Raw genomic sequence first — 19,098 nt, forward strand, 5'->3', positions numbered from 1 at the left:
ATGATAGTAGAGCCATTTTGGATCGAGGGTGACATAGTTTCCATGGCAACAACCAAATGGAGTGGGGACAAGAGGATTATACACCTTTTTTTTTTACTAGAGGTCCGAAATTGGGCAGTGCGTCAGCTGGTCTAATGGAAATTAAACAAATGAGATCCACATGGCCAAAATTAGTGAGCTAGCTAGCCTTTCCTCCCAGTGTAGGAGCAGGTTGCCTGGGTGCTGGGTGCAGTTCTCCCACAGTCATAGGCAGTCTTTTGTCTCCATGCATAAACAAATTCCACACAACCTCTGACACAGTCAGAGACACATTCCTTTCCCACACAACAATGAGGGCTTTTGTGTGCAGGCCGCCCTGTGTTTTCTATTCATTTTTATTGCTTTGGAACTTTTTGCATGGAAAATTGTATAATCTCTCGGGTGGTTTTGCTCCATTTGATCGCAGCTGTACTAGTGTGTCTTCCCCCAGAAGTCAAGGACAAAAGAACCAAATGCTTTGAGGCATGTGATGTTATCTTTTGTTGAAGTCCTATCATTATTTGTTTAATGCCTGGGGGTTGTTGATGGTGAAAATATGAAAAGACTCAAGAATTTCCCAAAGGGTAAGCTAAAGCCCCAATGAAGCCACTATTTCAGCTACTATTTGAACTCTTGATGTGTGTTCTAAATAGAGCAGACAAGAAATACATCTTAGATAGAATGAATATGAAGGAACCCTGCTTCTACATAAAACAAAATGTACAATGAGAGAACACAATAAAGAATATGACAATGGAGGGGGGCTTTGATGCACCTGTTCTGTCTCTGTCTTCTATCTAGGTAGCGGGGTGAACAAGCCGCAGGTCGGGTGACTGAGGTCCTTGATGATCTTTTTGTCCTTCCTGTGACACCGGGTGCTTAGATGCTCACGGTGATGTGTTGGGCTGACCGCACCACCCTCTGCCGACATAGTGGCGCAGTCAGTTCCCAAGGTGGTGCAGCACCCCTCTTACATTCTTTGGGGAGGACCCTGCTCCTCCTTGTCACTAATTATTTATGCCTTTTAATTGAGCAAGTTGTGTTTACAGCACAAATACTTACAACCACACAATTAATGTCACAAAAAACAGCAAATGAAATTAAGGGATCTATTCAATCCCTATCGTGAAAATTCTGCATTACAGCATGATTCAAATGTAAGGGCAATGTTCCAACGTTAGAGGAGACTACATTCACAGTAAGCGCAACATATGTCGGCTCAATTGGAAATTACCTTTACTTTTCTAGCGTGCAATCAAATCAAATCACATTTTATTTTGTCGCATACACATGGTTAGCAGATGTTAATGTGAGTGTAGCAAAATGCTTGCGCTTCTAGTTTCAACAGTGCAACAACAAGTAAACTAACAATTCCACAACAACTACCTAATACTCACAAATCTAAAGGGATGGAATAGGAATATGTAAATATAAATGTATGGATGAGCCTGTCCTTGACCGAGCGGCATAGGCAAGATGCAATAGATGGTATAAGTTACAGTATATACATATGAGATGAGTAATGTAAGATATGTAAACATTATTAAAGTGGCACTATTTAAAGTGACTAGTGATCCATTTATTAAAGTGGCCAATGATTTGAGTATGTATTTAGGCAGCAGCCTCTCTGTGTTAGTGATGGCTGTTTAACAGTCTGATGGCTTTGAGATAGAAGCTGTTTTTCAGCATCTCGGTCTCAGCTTTAATGCACTTGTACTGACCTCGCCTTCTGGATGGTAGCGGGGTGAACAGGCAGTGGCTGTTGTACTTGATGATCTTTTTGGCCTTCCTGTGACATCGGGTGCTGTAGGTGTCCTGGAGGGCAGGTAGTTTTCCCCCGGAGATGCGCTGTGCAGACCACACCAGACTCTGGAGAGCCTTGCGGTTGAGGGTGGTGCAGTTGCCATACCAAGCGGTGATACAGCCCTACAGGATACTCTCAATTGTGCATCTGTAAAAGGTTGTGAGGGTTTTAGGTGACAAGCCACATTTCTTCAGCCTCCTGAGGTTGAAGAGGGGCTGTTGCGCCTTCTTCACCACACTGTCTGTGTGGGTGGACCATTTCAGTTTGTCCGTGATGTGTACGCCGAGGAACTTAAAACTTTACACCTTCTCCACTACTGTCCCATCGATGTGGATAGAGGGGTGCTCCCTCTGCTGTTTTCTGAAGTCCACGATGAGGGGAGGAGGGGGGCTGAGCATACACCCTTGTGGGGCCCCAGTGTTCAGTGATCAGCGAAGTTGTTTCCTACCTTCACCACCTGGGGGCGGCCCGTCAGAAAGTTCATGACCCAGTTGCACAGGGCGGGGTTGAGACTCAGGGCCTCAAGCTTAATGATGAGCTTGGAGGGTACTGTGGTGTTAAATGCTGAGCTGTAGTCAATGAACAGCATTCTTACATAAGTATTCCTCTTGTACAGATGGGATAGGCGCAGTGTACAGTGTAATGGTGATTGCATCGTCTGCGGACCTGTTGTCGCTCTGGATAAGAGCGTCTGCTAAATGACTTAAATGTAAATGTAAATGTAAATGTTGTGGCGGTATGCAAACTGAAGGGGGTGGCAGGTAAAAGTCCCAAAATGGATGTAGCAATTGCAGATTGCCACTTTAAATGTCAAGCATGCTATTACCTGGATTGAATCTAGGCCTAAAAACAGGGCCTGATTACACGTGCCCTGGGGCCCCGACCTCCAAAATGTGTAGAATTGCAGGAAATTTGCTTTAAAACCCTAACATTTTCTCTCAGCATCATGGCAAAATGTGTAGAATAGCATGAGATTAGCTATAAAACTCGACATTTTTCCTCACTGCCCCATGGCAAAATGTGTAGAATTGCAGGAAGTTAACTGTCCCTCCCACCTTAACCAACCCCACCTTAGCCAAACTTATCTTGACATTTAAAGACAGAGAGATGCCTACCCTGGATTAGGAGGCCATTGTAATTGGTATGTCTCATTTCAAGAGGGGACTGGACTGTGTTTGGAAGGCAGTTTCAATAGCACAGCTAGGGAGTGGTACTCACGTAGCCTCTCATTGAAATCTGATGGGGGGAATGAGTCTTGTCTCTGAAGCCAGACTGAAACAACACTACTACTCAACTACTACACCTGTTTGACTCATCCTCTCGCTATGTCATTCTTTCTCTCTGTCTCCCCAGCTCTCCTTTCCATTTGACTCGCTCTCCCAATGTTGTTCTGCCTACAGCAATGCCATTTTCTCATTCCCCACACTGAGTCATACACCAGTACGAAACAGTTCCACCCACCTGAACTTTGGACGTGCTCACCCATTCACTGACACACTGAATAAACACATATATCAGGACATAGCTCAGGCTTTGTGCTGAGATCACACAGCAGGGACACAACACAGAGGAAATCCTAAATGGCCAGTCTTGGGTTGTATTCATTAGGCACAAAATGGAAGAAAACTGAATACTACCAAAACTTACCCCCCCAAAAACACTTTTCTTTTCTGTTACAAAACATTTTTCTACAGTGTGCCCCAATGAATACAACTCAGGGCTCCTTAGTGTGAGTTACAACAAAATTTCTCATGAGGTCATTCAGAGTTAAATGACGAGAAGGTCCCCCAATGGTCTTGTCGATACAGAATGTGGCTGTATGCGCGAGTATTTCCATGATTTCCCGTGAGTAAGCAGCAGTGCTCATGGGGAAGTGTTGACGGGATGGAGAGTGGGAATTGACAGATACTGCAGAGGTTTTTGTTCAAGGACCATCCTAGGGGAGAGGAGACAGGTAACACTGAATGACAACTGGAGAGAAAAAAAGGAATGATGGGGAAATGACTGAGGAATGGCTGGAATTTCCTGAACAGTCACTGTAGAAGGCACTTGCTACACTGTCTAATGTAGAGGGGGCCAGCTTTGATTGTAAATCAATAAATCACTCATGTCAATTGATGGGGTGCTGTGGCTGAAACATTGATGTGATCAAATCAATGCAAAAAGAGTTTGAAATGACTGTTCTTTTTGCTATTGTTTTGTACAAGCTGATGCCAGTATTACTTTTGCTCCTATTTTTAACAGTTTAGATTTGTTAAGTGATTACAAAATAACCAATAGGAAGTGAAGAACCTTTTTGCTTTGAAAAGACAATAATACTTTTAGTAATACTGAATGGATAATCAGAATGTATGTATGAGGGAATTACTCAGATTGTGGAGTGAGCCTTTAAGCTCTTATCTTTTTTTTCTTTCACCTTTATTATCTTTATTTATCATGCTGTAGTTTTAACATTGAGTCCACCAGTTGCCATACACTGTTTTGTTTGGACCATTCAGGGTGTGTGGTTGTTATGTTCCCAAGTTTCTGTGTTGTGGTTTGTGTATTTGTATGTGTGTGTTTCAGGAAAATGGCTACCTGTAATCCCCCAAGCAGCTGATTGGTCGACTCCATGGCAAATTGGCGCTGACCCCGCCCTCTCGTCAGAAACAGCTGTCTTCAATTACAGACTCCTTCCTAAACAGTGTTCTGTTTCTCAGAAGTGAGATTATTGCTGAGAGAATAGAGCTGAGGGTGATAGCCTGTGTTGGTTGTGTCTTAGAAAGAGCTTATTGTTATAGCCTGTATTGGTTGTTGTTCAGATGGTTTCTTTGGTATTTTGTGTTGGTTGTTTGCTCAAATAGTTTGTGTGTAGTATTTTGTAGCCGGTCCTGAAAAGGTATGTGTATGCCAAAAGGACTGTGTTTGTGATTAGTAATTATTCTGTTTTTGTTCCCAGGGGGGAAGCGGAAGGCACCTTGGGAGTGCTTAGGCAAGAGGCCTGCGGGCATACATAACCCGTAGTAGTTTACTGTCTAGGCACACTAGGTAAGACCTGGGCGGACCATCCCCTATATTTTGGTTAGTGCACCAGGTGGTGCAGGTTAGGTAAGAGAGGGGGCTTTGATATTTACTTTCTTTGGTTCCGTTCAGCCCCTTTTCCCCCAAATTACCGTGTGACGGAATAAATTCCTTGTAAATGGTACCACTCTCTGCCTTTGTCATCCTTACTCGCACCTACAAATCCCATACGGCTTTTGCTCCATGGGGAGTTGAGGTGTTGCGTTCCCTCTTCCTAGAGGTGTACGTAACAGTGGTATATACAAATACTGTATTTGTTTGAGGGATGGGGGTACAGACATTGTAGGAATAGAGGGTTTACTGGTCTCACGTTTTAGTCTGAAATTCACAGGTAGGCTTTTGTGGGTGATGGAAGCCTGTCGGCAAAAATAATGTCAACATCTCTGCAGTATTCTGAAGTGTTGTTTATCCTGGAGAAACAATGCCATCACATTACACCTCCCACAGTCACTGACTTGGCCTGGGCTGAGGGAGTCTTGTGTTCAATGAGGTGTAACCTTTTCAAGCACAATTGATGCTCTTACTATATAGAGCACAAGCATTCAAATGTGGGCCAAATGCAAAACAAATGGCTGTTGTACCTTCAAAGGCTAAAGTCAAGGTTTACTTGGTATAAATAGGCTAGCCTAGGTGAGAGAAGGTCAATGAGGGAATGATTTCTCAGAAGATGGCTGTTTAACAGTCTGATGGCCTTGAGATAGAAGCAGTTTTTTAGTCTCTTGGTCCCAGCTTTGATGCACCTGTTCTGACCTTGCCTTCTGGATGGTAGCGTGGTGAACAGGCAGTGGCTCAGGTGGTTGTTGTTGTTGATGATCTTTTTGGCTTTCCTGTGACATCGGGTGCTGTAGGTGTCCTGGAGGGCAGGTAGTTTGTCCCCGGTGATGCGCTGTGCAGACTGCACCACCCTCTGGAGAGCCTTGCGGTTGAGGGCGGTGCAGTTGCCATACCATGCGGTGATACAGCCCAACAGGATGCTCTCAATTGTGCATCTGTAAAAGTTGAGGGTTTTAGGTGACAAGCCAAATTCCCTTGATCCTGACTAGTCTCCCAGTCCCTGCCGCTGAAAAACATCCCCACAGCATGATGCTGCCACCACCGTGCTTCACCGTAGGGATGGTGCAAGGTTTCCTCCAGACGTGACACTTGGCATTCAGGCCGAAAAGTTAAATCTAGTTATCAGTCCAGAGAATCTTGTTTCTCATTGTCCGAGACTCCTTTAGGTGCCTTTTGGCAAACTCCAAGCGGGCTGTCATGTGCCTTTTATTGAGTGGCTTCCATCTGTCCACTCTACCTGGCCTGATTGGTAAGGTGCTGCATAGATGTTTGACCTTCTGGAAGGTTCTCCCATGTCCACAGAGGAGCTCTGTCACGGTCACCTTTCTGACCAAGGCCGTTTTCCCCTGATTACTCAGTTTGGCCAGGCGGCCAGCACTAGGAAGAGTCTTGGTGGTTCCAAACATCTTCCATTTAAGAATGATGGAGGCCACTGTGTTCTTGGGGACATTCAATGCTGTTGAAATTTTTGGTACCCTTCCCCAGATCTGTGCCTCGACACAATCCTGTCTCGGAGCTCTACGGACAATTCCTTCGACCTCGTGGCTTGGTTTTTGCTCTAACATGTACTGTCAACTGTGGGATCTTTTATAGACAGGTGTGTGCCTTTCCAAATCATGTCCAATCAATTGAATTTACCACAGGTGAACTCCAATCAAGTTGTAGAAACATCTCAAGGCTGATCAATGGAAACAGGATGCACCTGAGCTCAATTTCGATTCTCATAGCAAAGGGTCTGAATACCTATGTAAATAAGGTATTTCTGTTTTTTATTTTGTTAACATTTGCATATACATTTCTGATATCTTTCCAACAGATAAGATCTAAATCAGGCAAGAACTTATCCACGTAGAACAATTAGGGTTTCCTATCTCTCCAAAATAATCTGGTGATTGATGGTGTCAAAAGAGGCACTAAGGTCTAAGAGCACAAGGACAGACGCAGAGCCATGGTCTGACGCCATTTCAAGGTACTCTAACACCTTCACAAGTGTGGTCTCAGTAGTATGATGGTGTCTAAAAGCAGACTGGAGCATTTTGTATGCATTATTTGTCTTCAGGAAGGCAGTGAGTTGCTGAGCAACAGTTTTTTCCCCCCCAACATTGAAAGGAATGAGAGATTTTATATAGGCCGATTAGTTTTAAAACATTTCTGGGTCACAGTTTGGCTTTTTCTGGCTTTATTTCTACCATTTTTTGTGAGTTTTGTACACATCCAGAGGATAGGGAGCCATTTATTATGTTCAATATAGGAAGGCCAAGCACAGGAAGTAGCTCTTTTGATATATAAATTGTAATAGGGTCCAGTAATGAATGTGTTGAGATACAGGATTAAAAAACTTGATCCGAGTTCCTGGCATTTCTGTGCAAACTCAGGACAACTGAGTTTTGGAGAAATATACATATACAAAGAGAGGTCCAACATTTGCTTTATAATGATCATTTTTTTGTCTAAGAAGTTCATGAATTTATCACTGCTGCAGTGAAGGCCATCCTCACTTGGGGAATGCTGCTTTTTAGTTAGCTTTGCAACAGCAAATCTTTTTGGGGGAGGATTGTTGAAAAAATAGGCAATCAGGTTGAAAAAGTAGGCTGATTGAGCAGCAGTGAGTGCTTTTCGATATTGCTCGGTACTATTCCACGGGACAAAACTAGATCCAGGGTATGATTGTGGCAATGTGTAGGTTTCGAGTCATGTTGGACAAAACCCACTGAGTTGATGATGGCTTCCAATTTGGTGGAGCGCCATTTCTGTTCCAATTTTTTGGAAACTTGATTTAACACTTGGTATTTTCTGTATACCAGGGAGCTGGTTTCTTGTGACAAATGTTTTTTATTTTTAACGGTGTGACTTTATCTAGGGTATTACGCAAGATTAAGTTTAGATCCTCAGTTAGGTAGTTAACTGATTGTTGTACTCCAACATCCTTGGGTAGGTGGAGGGGGTGGAAGGGCATCTAGGAATCTTTGGGTTATCTGAGAATTTATGGTGCTGCTTTTGATAATCCTTGGATGGGGTCTGCGCGAATTACTTGTTGTGATTACAAACCTAATAAGATGGTGGTCCGATTATGGGGAAAAACATTCTGCATATTCCATGGGACAAAACTAGATCCAGGGTATGATTACGGCACTGCTTAGGTCCCGAGACATGTTGGACAAAACCCACTGAGTCGATGATGGCTCCGAAAGCCTCTTGGAGTGGGTCTGTGGACTTCTCCATGTGAATACTGAGTTCACCAAAAATAAGAATAAACTCAGCAAAAAAAGAAACGTCCCTTTCTCAGGACCCTGTCTTTAAAAGATCATTCGTAAAAATCCAAATGACCTCACAGATCTTCATTGAAAAGAGTTTTAACACTGATCCCATGCTTCTTCAATGAACCATAAACAATCAATGAACATGCAGCTGTGGAATGGTCGTTAAGACACTAACAGCTTAAAGACAGTAGGCAATTAAGGTCACAGTTATGAAAACATAGAACACTAAAGAGGCCTTTCTACTGACTCTGAAAAACACCAAAAGAAAGATCCCCGCTCATCTGCGTGAATGTGCCTTAGGCATGCTGCAAGGAGGCATAAGGACTGCAGATGTGGCCAGGGCAATAAATTGCAATGTCTGTACTGTGAGACGCCTAAGACAGCGCAGTGCCACAGGGAGGCAGGACGGACTGCTGATTGTCCTCGCAGTGGCAGACCACGTGTAACAACACCTGCACAGGATCAGTTCATCCAAACATCACACCTGCAAGACAGGTACAGGATGGCAACAACAACTGCCTGAGTTACACCAGGAACGCACAATCCCTCCATCAGTACTCAGACTTTCTGCAATAGGCTGAGAGAGGCTGGACTGAAGGCTTGTAGGCCTGTTGTAAGGCAGATCCTCACCAGACATCACTGGCAACAATGTCGCCTATGGGCACAAACCCACCGTCGTTGGACCAGACAGGACTGTCAAAAATTGCTCTTCACTGACGAGTTGCAGTTTTGTCTCACCAGGGGTGATGGTTGGTTTCCCGTTTATCGTCGAAAGAATGTGCGTTACACCGGGGCCTGTACTCTGGAGCGGGATTGATTTGGAGGTGGAGGGCCCGTCATGGTCTGGGGCGGTGTGTCACTGCATCATCGGACTGAGCTTGTTGTCATCGCAGGTAATCTCAACATTACAGGGAAGACATCCTCCTCCCTCATGTGGTACCCTCCCTGCAGGCTCATCCTGACATGACCCTCCAGCATGACAATGCCACCAGCCATACTGCTTGTTCTGTGTGCGATTTCTTGCAAGACAGGAATGTCAGTGTTCTGCCATGGCCAGCGAGGAGCCCGGGTCTCAATCCCATTGAGCACATCTGGAACCTGTTGGATCGGAGGGTGAGGGCTAGGGCCATTCCCCCTAGAAATGTCCGGGAACTTGCAGGTGCCTTGGCGGAAGAGTGGGGTAACATCTCACAGCAAGAACTGGCAAATCTGGTGCAGTCCATGAGGAGGAGAAGCACTGCAGTACTTAATGCAGCTGGTGGCCACACCAGATACTGACTTACTTTTGATTTTGACCCCCCCCTTTTGTTCAGGGAGACATTCCATTACTGTTAGTCACATGTCTGTGGAACTTGTTCAGTTGGTCTCAGTTGATGATTCTTGTTATGTTCATACAAATATTTACATGTTAAGTCTGCTGAAAATAAACGCAGTTGACAGTGAGAGGACGTTTTCTTTTTTTGCTGAGTTTATTATCTGACATAACTACGAGGTCTGATAGGATATCAGGGAACTCAGTGAGGAATGCTGTATAAGGCCTAGGAGGCCTGTAAACAGTTGCTATAACAACTGATTGAGTAGGCTGCACAGATGTCATGACTAAGAGCTCAAAATATGAAAACGTAGGATTTTTCTTAATCAGAAATTCAAATTTACTGTCATAAATGTTAGCAACACCTCCGCCTTTGCGGCATGTTTGGGGGATACGGTGACTAGTGTAACCAGAAGGAGATGCCTCATTTAACACAGTACATTCATCAGGCTTGAGCCATGTTTCAGTCAGGCCAATCACATCAAGTTTATTATCAGTGATTTGTTCATTGACTATGACTGCCTTGGAAGTGAGAGATCTAACATTAAGTGGTCCATTTTTGAGACAATTTCTTTCAATCATGACAAGAATGGAGGAGGTCTTTATTCCAGAGATTTTGTTAAGGCGAACACCACCATGTTTAGTTTTGCCCGACGTAGATTTTAGCACAGAAACAGTCTCAATGGAGAAAACTGAGCTGACTACACTGACTGTGCTAGGGGCAGACTCCCCTAAACTGGCAGACTGGCTGGCTAACAGCCTGCTGCCTGGCCTGCACCCTATCTCATTGTGGAGCTAGAGGAGTTAGAGCCTTGTCTATGTTGATAGATAAGATTTCAGCTAGGGTGGAGTCCGTCACTCCTCAGCAGGACAGGCTTGGTCCTGTTTGTGGGTGAGTCCCAGAAAGAGGGACCAATTCTATATTTTGGAAGGGACAGAAAACAATTTTCAACCAGCGATTGAGTTGTGTGAATGTGCTGTAAAGCTCATTACACCCCCTAACTGGGAGGGGGACAGAGACAATTACTCAATGCCAACACATCTTTCTATCGAAGTTACACGCTGAAACGATGTTGCACTTGGTGACCTTTGACTGTTTCATCCTAACATTGTCGGTGCCGATATGGATAACAATATCCCTATACCATCTGCTCTCGCCAGTTTTAGCTTCAGCCAGCGCCAACTTCAGATTAGCCCTGCCCCCTGTTAAACAATGTATGATCGCTGGATGATTATTTTAAATCTAATATTGCGGGTAATGAAGTTGCCAATGACTAGGGTTTTCCATTTGTCAGAACTAATGGTGGGAGGCGGCAGCGGCTCAGACCCCATAACGGGTGGAGGAGAGACCTGGGAAGGCTTGGGCTCTGACTCCGACTCGTTGCTTAGTGGAGAAAACTGGTTAAAAGTTTCTATCAGCTGAATGAGCAACACCGGTTGAGCATGCCGATAGCGTTTCATTCCAGAAGCTGTGAGAAAATTGTCCGGCTGTGGGGACTGTGCAGGGGGATTAACACTACTACCTGTATTTACTGGTGGCACACTTAAATTGCCCTTGCCTAACGATTGCATCTGAAGCCGGGCTTGCAACTCTGCTATCCTCACGTTAAGGCGATAGTTCTCCTGTATTTAGGGGTGGCAGGTAGCCTAGTGGTTAGCGCATTGGGCCAGTAACCAAAAGGTTGCTAGATCATATCCCCAAGCTGACAAGGTGAACATCTGTTGTTCTGCCCCTGAACAAGGCAGTTAACCCATTGTTCCTAGGCTGTCATTGTAAATAAGAATTTGTTCTTAACTGACTTGCCTAGTTAAAAAAATATATATTATGAGTACTACAATGAGAAGGCATAATAATGTTACTCAGCTTTTTCAGCTGGACGAGGTCCTGGAGATTTAGATACAACATCCAGGGTGAAAAGCTACAATTAAAAAAGTTGAGTGAGTACAAAACTAAGACATTGGTAAACTTGTTAAATACAGAGTTTGATTAAAAGGTTATTATTAAAGTAAAAAGCAAGAAAGTTTGGCAGGTAGCCAAGTAGCAATAAACAGCACAGCAGCATGGAGACAACATGGTAGTTTCACACTACATGGAGCAGCATCTTGTGCTCAAAACCTGGTAGTTTCACACTACATTATGGTAAATAATGCAAGTGACTAAAGTGACTAATTTCTCTGAACGGTGGGGGATCACAAGACTCACGGGGAATACATGACATAGTATGGAGAATGGGGCTCTAAAGTGCGACAAAATATTTTGCTGTGCGGCCAGGGGTTTTATTTTGTGAGCACTGTGCAACCTGTCTCTTATACACATCTAGATGTGTATAAGAGACAGACATGACATAGTATGGAGAATGGGGCTCTAAAGTGCGACAAAATATTTTGCTGTGCGGCCAGGGGTTTTATTTTGTGAGCACTGTGCAACTAGGTAAAAAATCTCCCAGATAATAATTGTTGTAAAGATAAGGCTTCGCTGTACCGTTGTTTCTGAGTGAGAAAAAACCGAGCGCAGATTCGATTGCGGCATGGTTGCACCATAACTACAGCGAAAACAGTTTTCTTCTAGCCTAACCAGGTCAAAAGATTTGACCCATAGTGTTTTTAATTTAACTAGGCAAGTCAGTTAAGAACACATTGTTATTTACAATGACGGCCTTGGAACAGTGGGTTAACTGCCTTGTTCAGGGGCAGAATGACAGATGTTTTACCTTGTCAGCTCGGGGATTCGAGCTAGCAACCTTTCGGTTACTGGCCCAATGCTCTAACCACTAGGCTACCTGCCTATTACCGGCGCAACATTTTAATTTTCTTATAGCGGATCGCCGGACTTCATTTTGTATTCACAAACCATGTCTTGGGCCGTTTTAAAACTACTGCGGATTATAAAAATAACCATTTGTTTGCACTATGTTCAGTCATGTTGCCTCATTGGATATGTAGCTAACAACCTGGTAACTTTACCAGTATATCCAGACATTTGGGGACACAAAAATAAAGGAAAAAAATGATCATGGCAATGAATGAATGATATATCTCTTCCATGTCCTCATCACAAACCTTACATTTTTAAAGAGAAGGTGTACAATTTTCATTGTCTGCATCTCAATAGGAATCTAAAAAAGTATATTTCCTGAAGAACATGTGGTGTGCATGCTAGCTTGTGAAGGATCAATTGATTGATAGGATAGCCTGAACATGTGAAAGCTGTTTTGGTGTCTCTATCTTGAACGGTTCAAGAGTTACTGTTGGTGGGTTATTTGATGCTAATTTATGCAAATGTAATAGTTATAGTTGATAAAAGTTTTTTTAAGAATTGGAAGTTAGTACAGCCTGAACATGAGAAAGTTGGCTTGGTATCTCTAGCTTGAATGGTTCAAGAGTTAATGTTGGTGAATAATTTTATGCAAATGTATACAGTTATACTTGAGACAAGTTTTTAAGAATTGGAAGTTAGGATAGCTGAACACTGTATGCTGGAAACACTCAGTTTGTTATTTTTAACTTAAACATAAGCAATCTTTTTTAAATATAAATACCGAACTTGTTTTTGCATGGATTCCGTGACGCGGTAAGCTTTTAACACGAATCCCAGGGGAGCCATCTCCTGCCTCTCCTCCCCCATCTGAAAGCGGAGTCGAAGAAGCACAGCAAGAGGAGCATGATAATCAACGATGGTCACATGTCATGAGCCGTGTAAGCCGAAGACAGTATGGCAATCTACACTCCCAACGAAAGGCCCGGAGCGGATACAAACAACAAATAGTTTTTCCGCCCTAGAGCCTGATCTTCATGCACTTTCGTCGCTGGGGATACCTGTGTCTGCTTCCGCTGTGCCTACTCCTACTCCTTTCCATACGATTTTGAAGTTGACGTCGGCAACCTTCCGTCCCTGCTCTGGATCGAGCAGGGCTTTTCCATCTGTTGGAGGCCTGCAACAGGCGCCGGGAGCTACGGGCTCAAGTCATCCTGCCTCTTGCACGCCCTTAAAGGGTTCTCCAAATCCTGTGAAGTGTGGGAGTGGGCGGATTTCCTCGTCCTTCTCGCCAGCCGTGATTTTGGGCAGCTCCATGGTAAGAAATGTAACTGTTCCTGGTGTAAAAACAATGTCCTGTCCCGGAGCTTGAGTAAATTACATTACTAAGCTTCTCCCGAATGTACTACGCCAGGACATGAACATCGATTCTATCGTAGTCCATGTGGGTTTTAAAACCCCTATAGGCTAGGGGGCGGTATTTTCACGTCCGGATGAAATGCGTGCCCAAAGTAAACTGCCTGCTACTCAGGCCCAGAAGCTAGGATATGCATATTATTAGTCGATGTGTATATAAAACACTCTGAAGTTTCTACAACTGTTTGAATGATGGCTGTGAGTATAACATAACTTATTTGGCAGGCAAAACCCCGAGGACAAGCCAACCAGGATTTTTTGTTGTTGTTGAGGTCACGCTCTTTTCAATGGATTTCTATGGGGATCTAGATTTCTAAGGCACTTGCTTGCAGTTCCTATCGCTTCCACTAGATGTCAACAGTCTTTAGAAATTGGTTGATGTTTTTCCTTTGAGAAATGAAGAAGTAGGGCTGTTCAGAACGAGGGTCGAGTGTAGTGTACTGTTGTGGTTGGGGCACGCGACCTGAAAGCTCGCTCCACTTTGTTTTTATCCACAATTGAATGCAGTTTATCCCGTTTTGATTTTTATTGATTATTTACGTTACAAAATACCTAAAGTTGTATTAGGAAAGTTGTTGGAAATGTTTGGACAAAGATTACAGGTAACTTACTAGATATTTTGTAGTCATGTTGCGCGAGTTGGAACCGGTGTTTTCCTGGATCAAACGCTCCAAATAAATGGACATTTTGGAGATATAACGACGGAATTAATCAAACAAAAGGACCATTTGTGATGTTTATGACCATATTGGAGTGCCAACAAAAGAAGATCTTCAAAGGTAAGGCATGAATTATATCGTTATTTCTGAGTTTTTTGTCGCGCCTGGCTGGATGAAATATGATTGTCTGTGTTTGTTTGCCTTTTTGAAATCTGACATGGTGGCTGGATTAACAAGAAGTAAAGCTTTAATTTGGTGTATTGCACTTGTGATTGTATGAAAGTTAAATATTTCTAATACTTTAATTTGGATTTGGCGCTCTGCTATTTCACCGGATGTTGTCAAATCGATCCTGTTAATGGGATTTGATCCCTAAGAAGATTTAATGACATTATGAAGGGCAGCTCTGAACCGTTGAAACTAGATTTTAAAGAGCTGTTTGACTCTGCTAGACACTATTAAAAGACCCATCATATCTGACCCTGTGCCCTCGCTGAATCACGGCATTGAACGCTTTAGCAGGATCCTTTCTCTTCACAACTGGCTATGTGATTATTGCAGCTCAATGGGTTGACAATTTTGATGCCTTTTGGAAACAAAACACGTTTTATAAGGAGGATGGGAACCACCCAAATCATTTGGGTACCTGGATCCTTTCACAGCATTATAAGGCTGCATTGAGACAATAACTTATCAATGACCCAAGCCCAGCTCAGTTAATCCCTACCATTGTGTCGCTGAGTCATCATAATGCTTTAGAAAATGTACATTATACCAGGGGCATTGGTAGACACAATGTAAGTAACCTAATGCATGTCCCTCTAACTGCCCTAAATGCCTCTGCTGATCCTACAGCTATTGTATGCAGCAATCATGTGCCTATGAACCAGATTTATGCTGTCAGCACTGAGTCTGTGTTCCCTAGTAGGAAGTCCACTGTGTACAGCTCACCCTGCACTAACATAAATAACATGAGTATATCTACTTCTACTAAGCTTCCCCGTAAAGCAATGAAAACAAGCAAGCATCCCAGAAAAGTGCTCAAAATAGCCCACGTTAAAATATGTAGCTTAAGAAACAAGGTTCATGAAATTAATAACTTGCTAGTAACAGATGACATTCATATTCTGACTATCTCTGAAACCCAGTTAGACAATACCTTTGATGATACAGTGGTAGCAATACAAGGTTGTAACATTTACAGAAAATACAGAAATCCCAGTGGTGGAGGTGTTGCTGTTTATATTCAGAACCACATTCCCGTAAAGATTAGCGAGGGTCTCATGTCAAATATTGTTGAAGTAATATTGTTACAGGTTCAGCTGTCTCACCTAAAGCCCATTCTTGTGGGAAGCTGCTATAGATCACGAAGTGCTAACAGTCAGTATCTGGATAACATGTGTAAAATGCTTGATAATGTATGTGATATCAACAGAGAGGTATATTTCCTGGTTGATTTAAATATTGACTAGCTTTCGTCAGGCTGCCCACTCAAGAGAAAGCTTCAAACTGTAACTAGTGCCTGGAACCTGGTTCAGGTTATCAGTCAATGTACTAGGGTAGTTACAAACAGCACAGGAAGGAAATCATCAACATGTATTGATCACATCTTTACTAATGCTGCAGAAATTTACTTGAAAGCAGTTTCCAAATCCATTGGATATAGTGATCACAATATAGTAGCCATATCTAGGAAAACCAAAGTTCCAATAAGTTTTGTAGAAATTGCTATGTTGTTGATGTAAAGAATATTTGTTGGTCCATGGTGTGTAATGAGAAGCAACGCTGAACTTGACACATTTATGAAATTGCTTATCCCAGTTACTCATAAGCATGCACCCATTAAGAAATGACTGTAAAAACTGTTAAATCCCTGTGGATTGATGAGGATTTGAAAAATTGTATGGTTGAGAGGGATGAGGCAAAAGGAATGGCAAATAAGTATGAATGCACAACCGATTGGCAAACGTACTGCAAATTGAAAATTCATGTGTCTAAACTGAATGAAAAGAAGAAGCTACACTATGAAACAAAGATAAATGACATAAAGAATGATAGTAAAAAGCTTTGAGCACCTTCAATGAAATTTTGGGCAAAAAGGCAAACTCCGCTCCATCATTCATTGAATAAGATGGCTCATTCATCACAAAACCCACTGATATTCCCAACTACTTTAATAACTTTTTCATTGGCGAGATTGGCAAATTTAGACATGACATGTCAGCAACAAAAGCTGACACTAGACATCCAAGTATTTCTGACCAAATTATGAAAGACAAGCATTGTAGTTTGGAATTTCGTAAAATGAGTGTGGAAGAGGTAAAAATAATATTGTTCTCTATCAACAATGACAAGCCACCGGGTCTGACAACTTGGATGGAAAACTACTGAGGATAATGGCGGACAATATTGCCACTCCTATTTGCCATATCTTCAATTAAGCCTACTAGAAAGTGTGTTCCCTCAGGCCTGGAGGGAAGCAAAAGTCATTCCCTTTCCTAAGAATAGTAAAGCACTCTTTCCTGGCTCAAATACCCGACCAATCAGCCTGTTACCAACCCTTAGTAAAGTTTTGGAGTTTTGTTTGACCAGATACAATGCTATTTTACAGTAATCAAAATGACAACAGACGTTCAGCATGCTTATAGGGAAGGACATTCAACAAGCACAGCACTCACACAAATTACTGATGATTGTCTGAGAGAAATATGATACAAAGATTGAGGGGCCTATTGTGTTAGACTTCAGTGCGGCTTTTGACATTATCGATCATAGTCTGCTGCTGGAAAGAATTATGTGTTAATCCTTTACACCCACTGCCATCAAATCAAATAAATTAAAATGTATTTGTCACATAACATCTTCTAAACATGTGTATTGCAGGTGTAGCGAAATGCTTGTGTTTCTAGCTCTAACAGTGCAGTAATATATAACAGTGATATCTAACAATTTCACAACAATACACACAAATCTAAGGTAAAGGAATGGAATTAAGAAGATGTAAATATTTGGGGCGAGCAATGTCAGAGCGGCGTAGACTAAGATACAGTAGAATAGATTACAGTATATACATATGAGATGAGTAATGCCTAATGACTAGTGTTCCATTATTAAAGTGGCCAGTGATTCCAACTCTATGTATATAGGGCAGCAGCCTAATGTGCTAGTAATGGCTATTTAACAGTATCGTTATCACATGTAATGTGATTTCCGAGCAATGTGGGAGCCTGGGATGCTGAAACAGGAAAGGGCCACCCCCAAACTGTTGCCACAAAGTTGGAAGCACAAAATCGTAAAGAATGTCATTGTATACTGTAGCGTTAAGATTTCCCTTCACTGGAGCTAAGGGGCCTAGCCCGAACCATGAAAAACAGCCCCAAACCATTATTCCACGTTGAAAGTCACTGAACTCTTCATTAAGGCCATTCTACTGCCAATGTTTGTCTATTGAGATTGCATGGCTGTGTGCTCAATTTTATACACATGTCAGCAACGGTGTGGCTGAAATAGCCAAATTCACACATTTGAAGTGGTGTCCACATACTTTTGTATACAGTTGAAGTCGGAGGTTTACATACACTTAGGTTGGAGTCATTAAAACTCGTTTTTCAACCATTCCACAAAATTCTTGTTAACAAACTATAGTTTTGTCAAGTCGGTTAGGACATATATTTTGTGCATGACACAAGTCATTTTTCCAACAAATGTTTACAGACAGATTACTTCACTTATAATTCACTGTATCACAATTCCAGTGGGTCAGAAGTTTACATACACTAAGTTAACTGTGCCTTTAAAAGGCTTGGAAAATTCCAGAAAATGATGTCATGGCTTTAGAAGCTTCTGGTAGGCTAATTGATATCATTTGAGTCAATCGCAGATGTACCTGTGGATGTATTTCAAGGCCTGCCTTCAAACTCAGTGCCTCTTTACTTGACATCATGGGAAAATCAAAAGAAATCAGTCAAGACCTCAGAAAAAAAATTGTAGACCTCCACAAGTCTGGTTCATTCTCGAGAGCAATTTCCAAATTCCTGAAGGTACCACGTTCATCTGTACAAACAATAGTACGCATGTATAAACACCAAGGGACCTCGTAGCCGTCATACCACTCAGGAAGGAGACACGTTCGGTCTCCTAGAGATGAACGTACTTTGGTGCGAAAAATGCAAATCCATCCCAGAACAACAGCAAAGGACCTTGTGAAGATGCTGGACGAAACAGGTACAAAAGTATCTATATCCACAGTAATACAAGACCTTTATCCACATAACCTGAAAAGCCGCTCAGCAAGGAAGAAGCCACTGCTCCAAAACTGCACATGGGGACAAAGATTGTACTTTTTGGAGAAATGTCCTCTGGTCTGATGAAACAAAAACAGAACTGTTTGTCCATAAGGACCATTGTTATGTTTGGAGGAAAAAGGAGGACGCTTGCAAGCCGAAGAACACCATCCCAACCGTGAAGCACGGGGGTGGCAGCATCATGTTGTGGGGGTGCTTTGCTGCAGGAGGGACTGGTGCATTTCACAAAATAGATGGCATCATGAGGAAGGGAAAATTATGTGTATATATTGAAGCAACATCTCAAGACATCAGTCAGGAAGTTAAAGCTTGGTCGCAAATGGGTCTTCCAAATGGACAATGACCATTTGGAGGCCTACAAACCTGACTCAGTTACACCAGCTCTGTCAGGAGGAATGGGCCAAAATTCACCCAACTTATTGTGGGAAGCTTGTGGAAGGCTACCCGACACATTTG

Source organism: Salvelinus sp. IW2-2015, linkage group LG11, assembly GCF_002910315.2.
Source record: "Salvelinus sp. IW2-2015 linkage group LG11, ASM291031v2, whole genome shotgun sequence".
Classification (NCBI taxonomy): Eukaryota; Metazoa; Chordata; class Actinopteri; order Salmoniformes; family Salmonidae; genus Salvelinus; species Salvelinus sp. IW2-2015.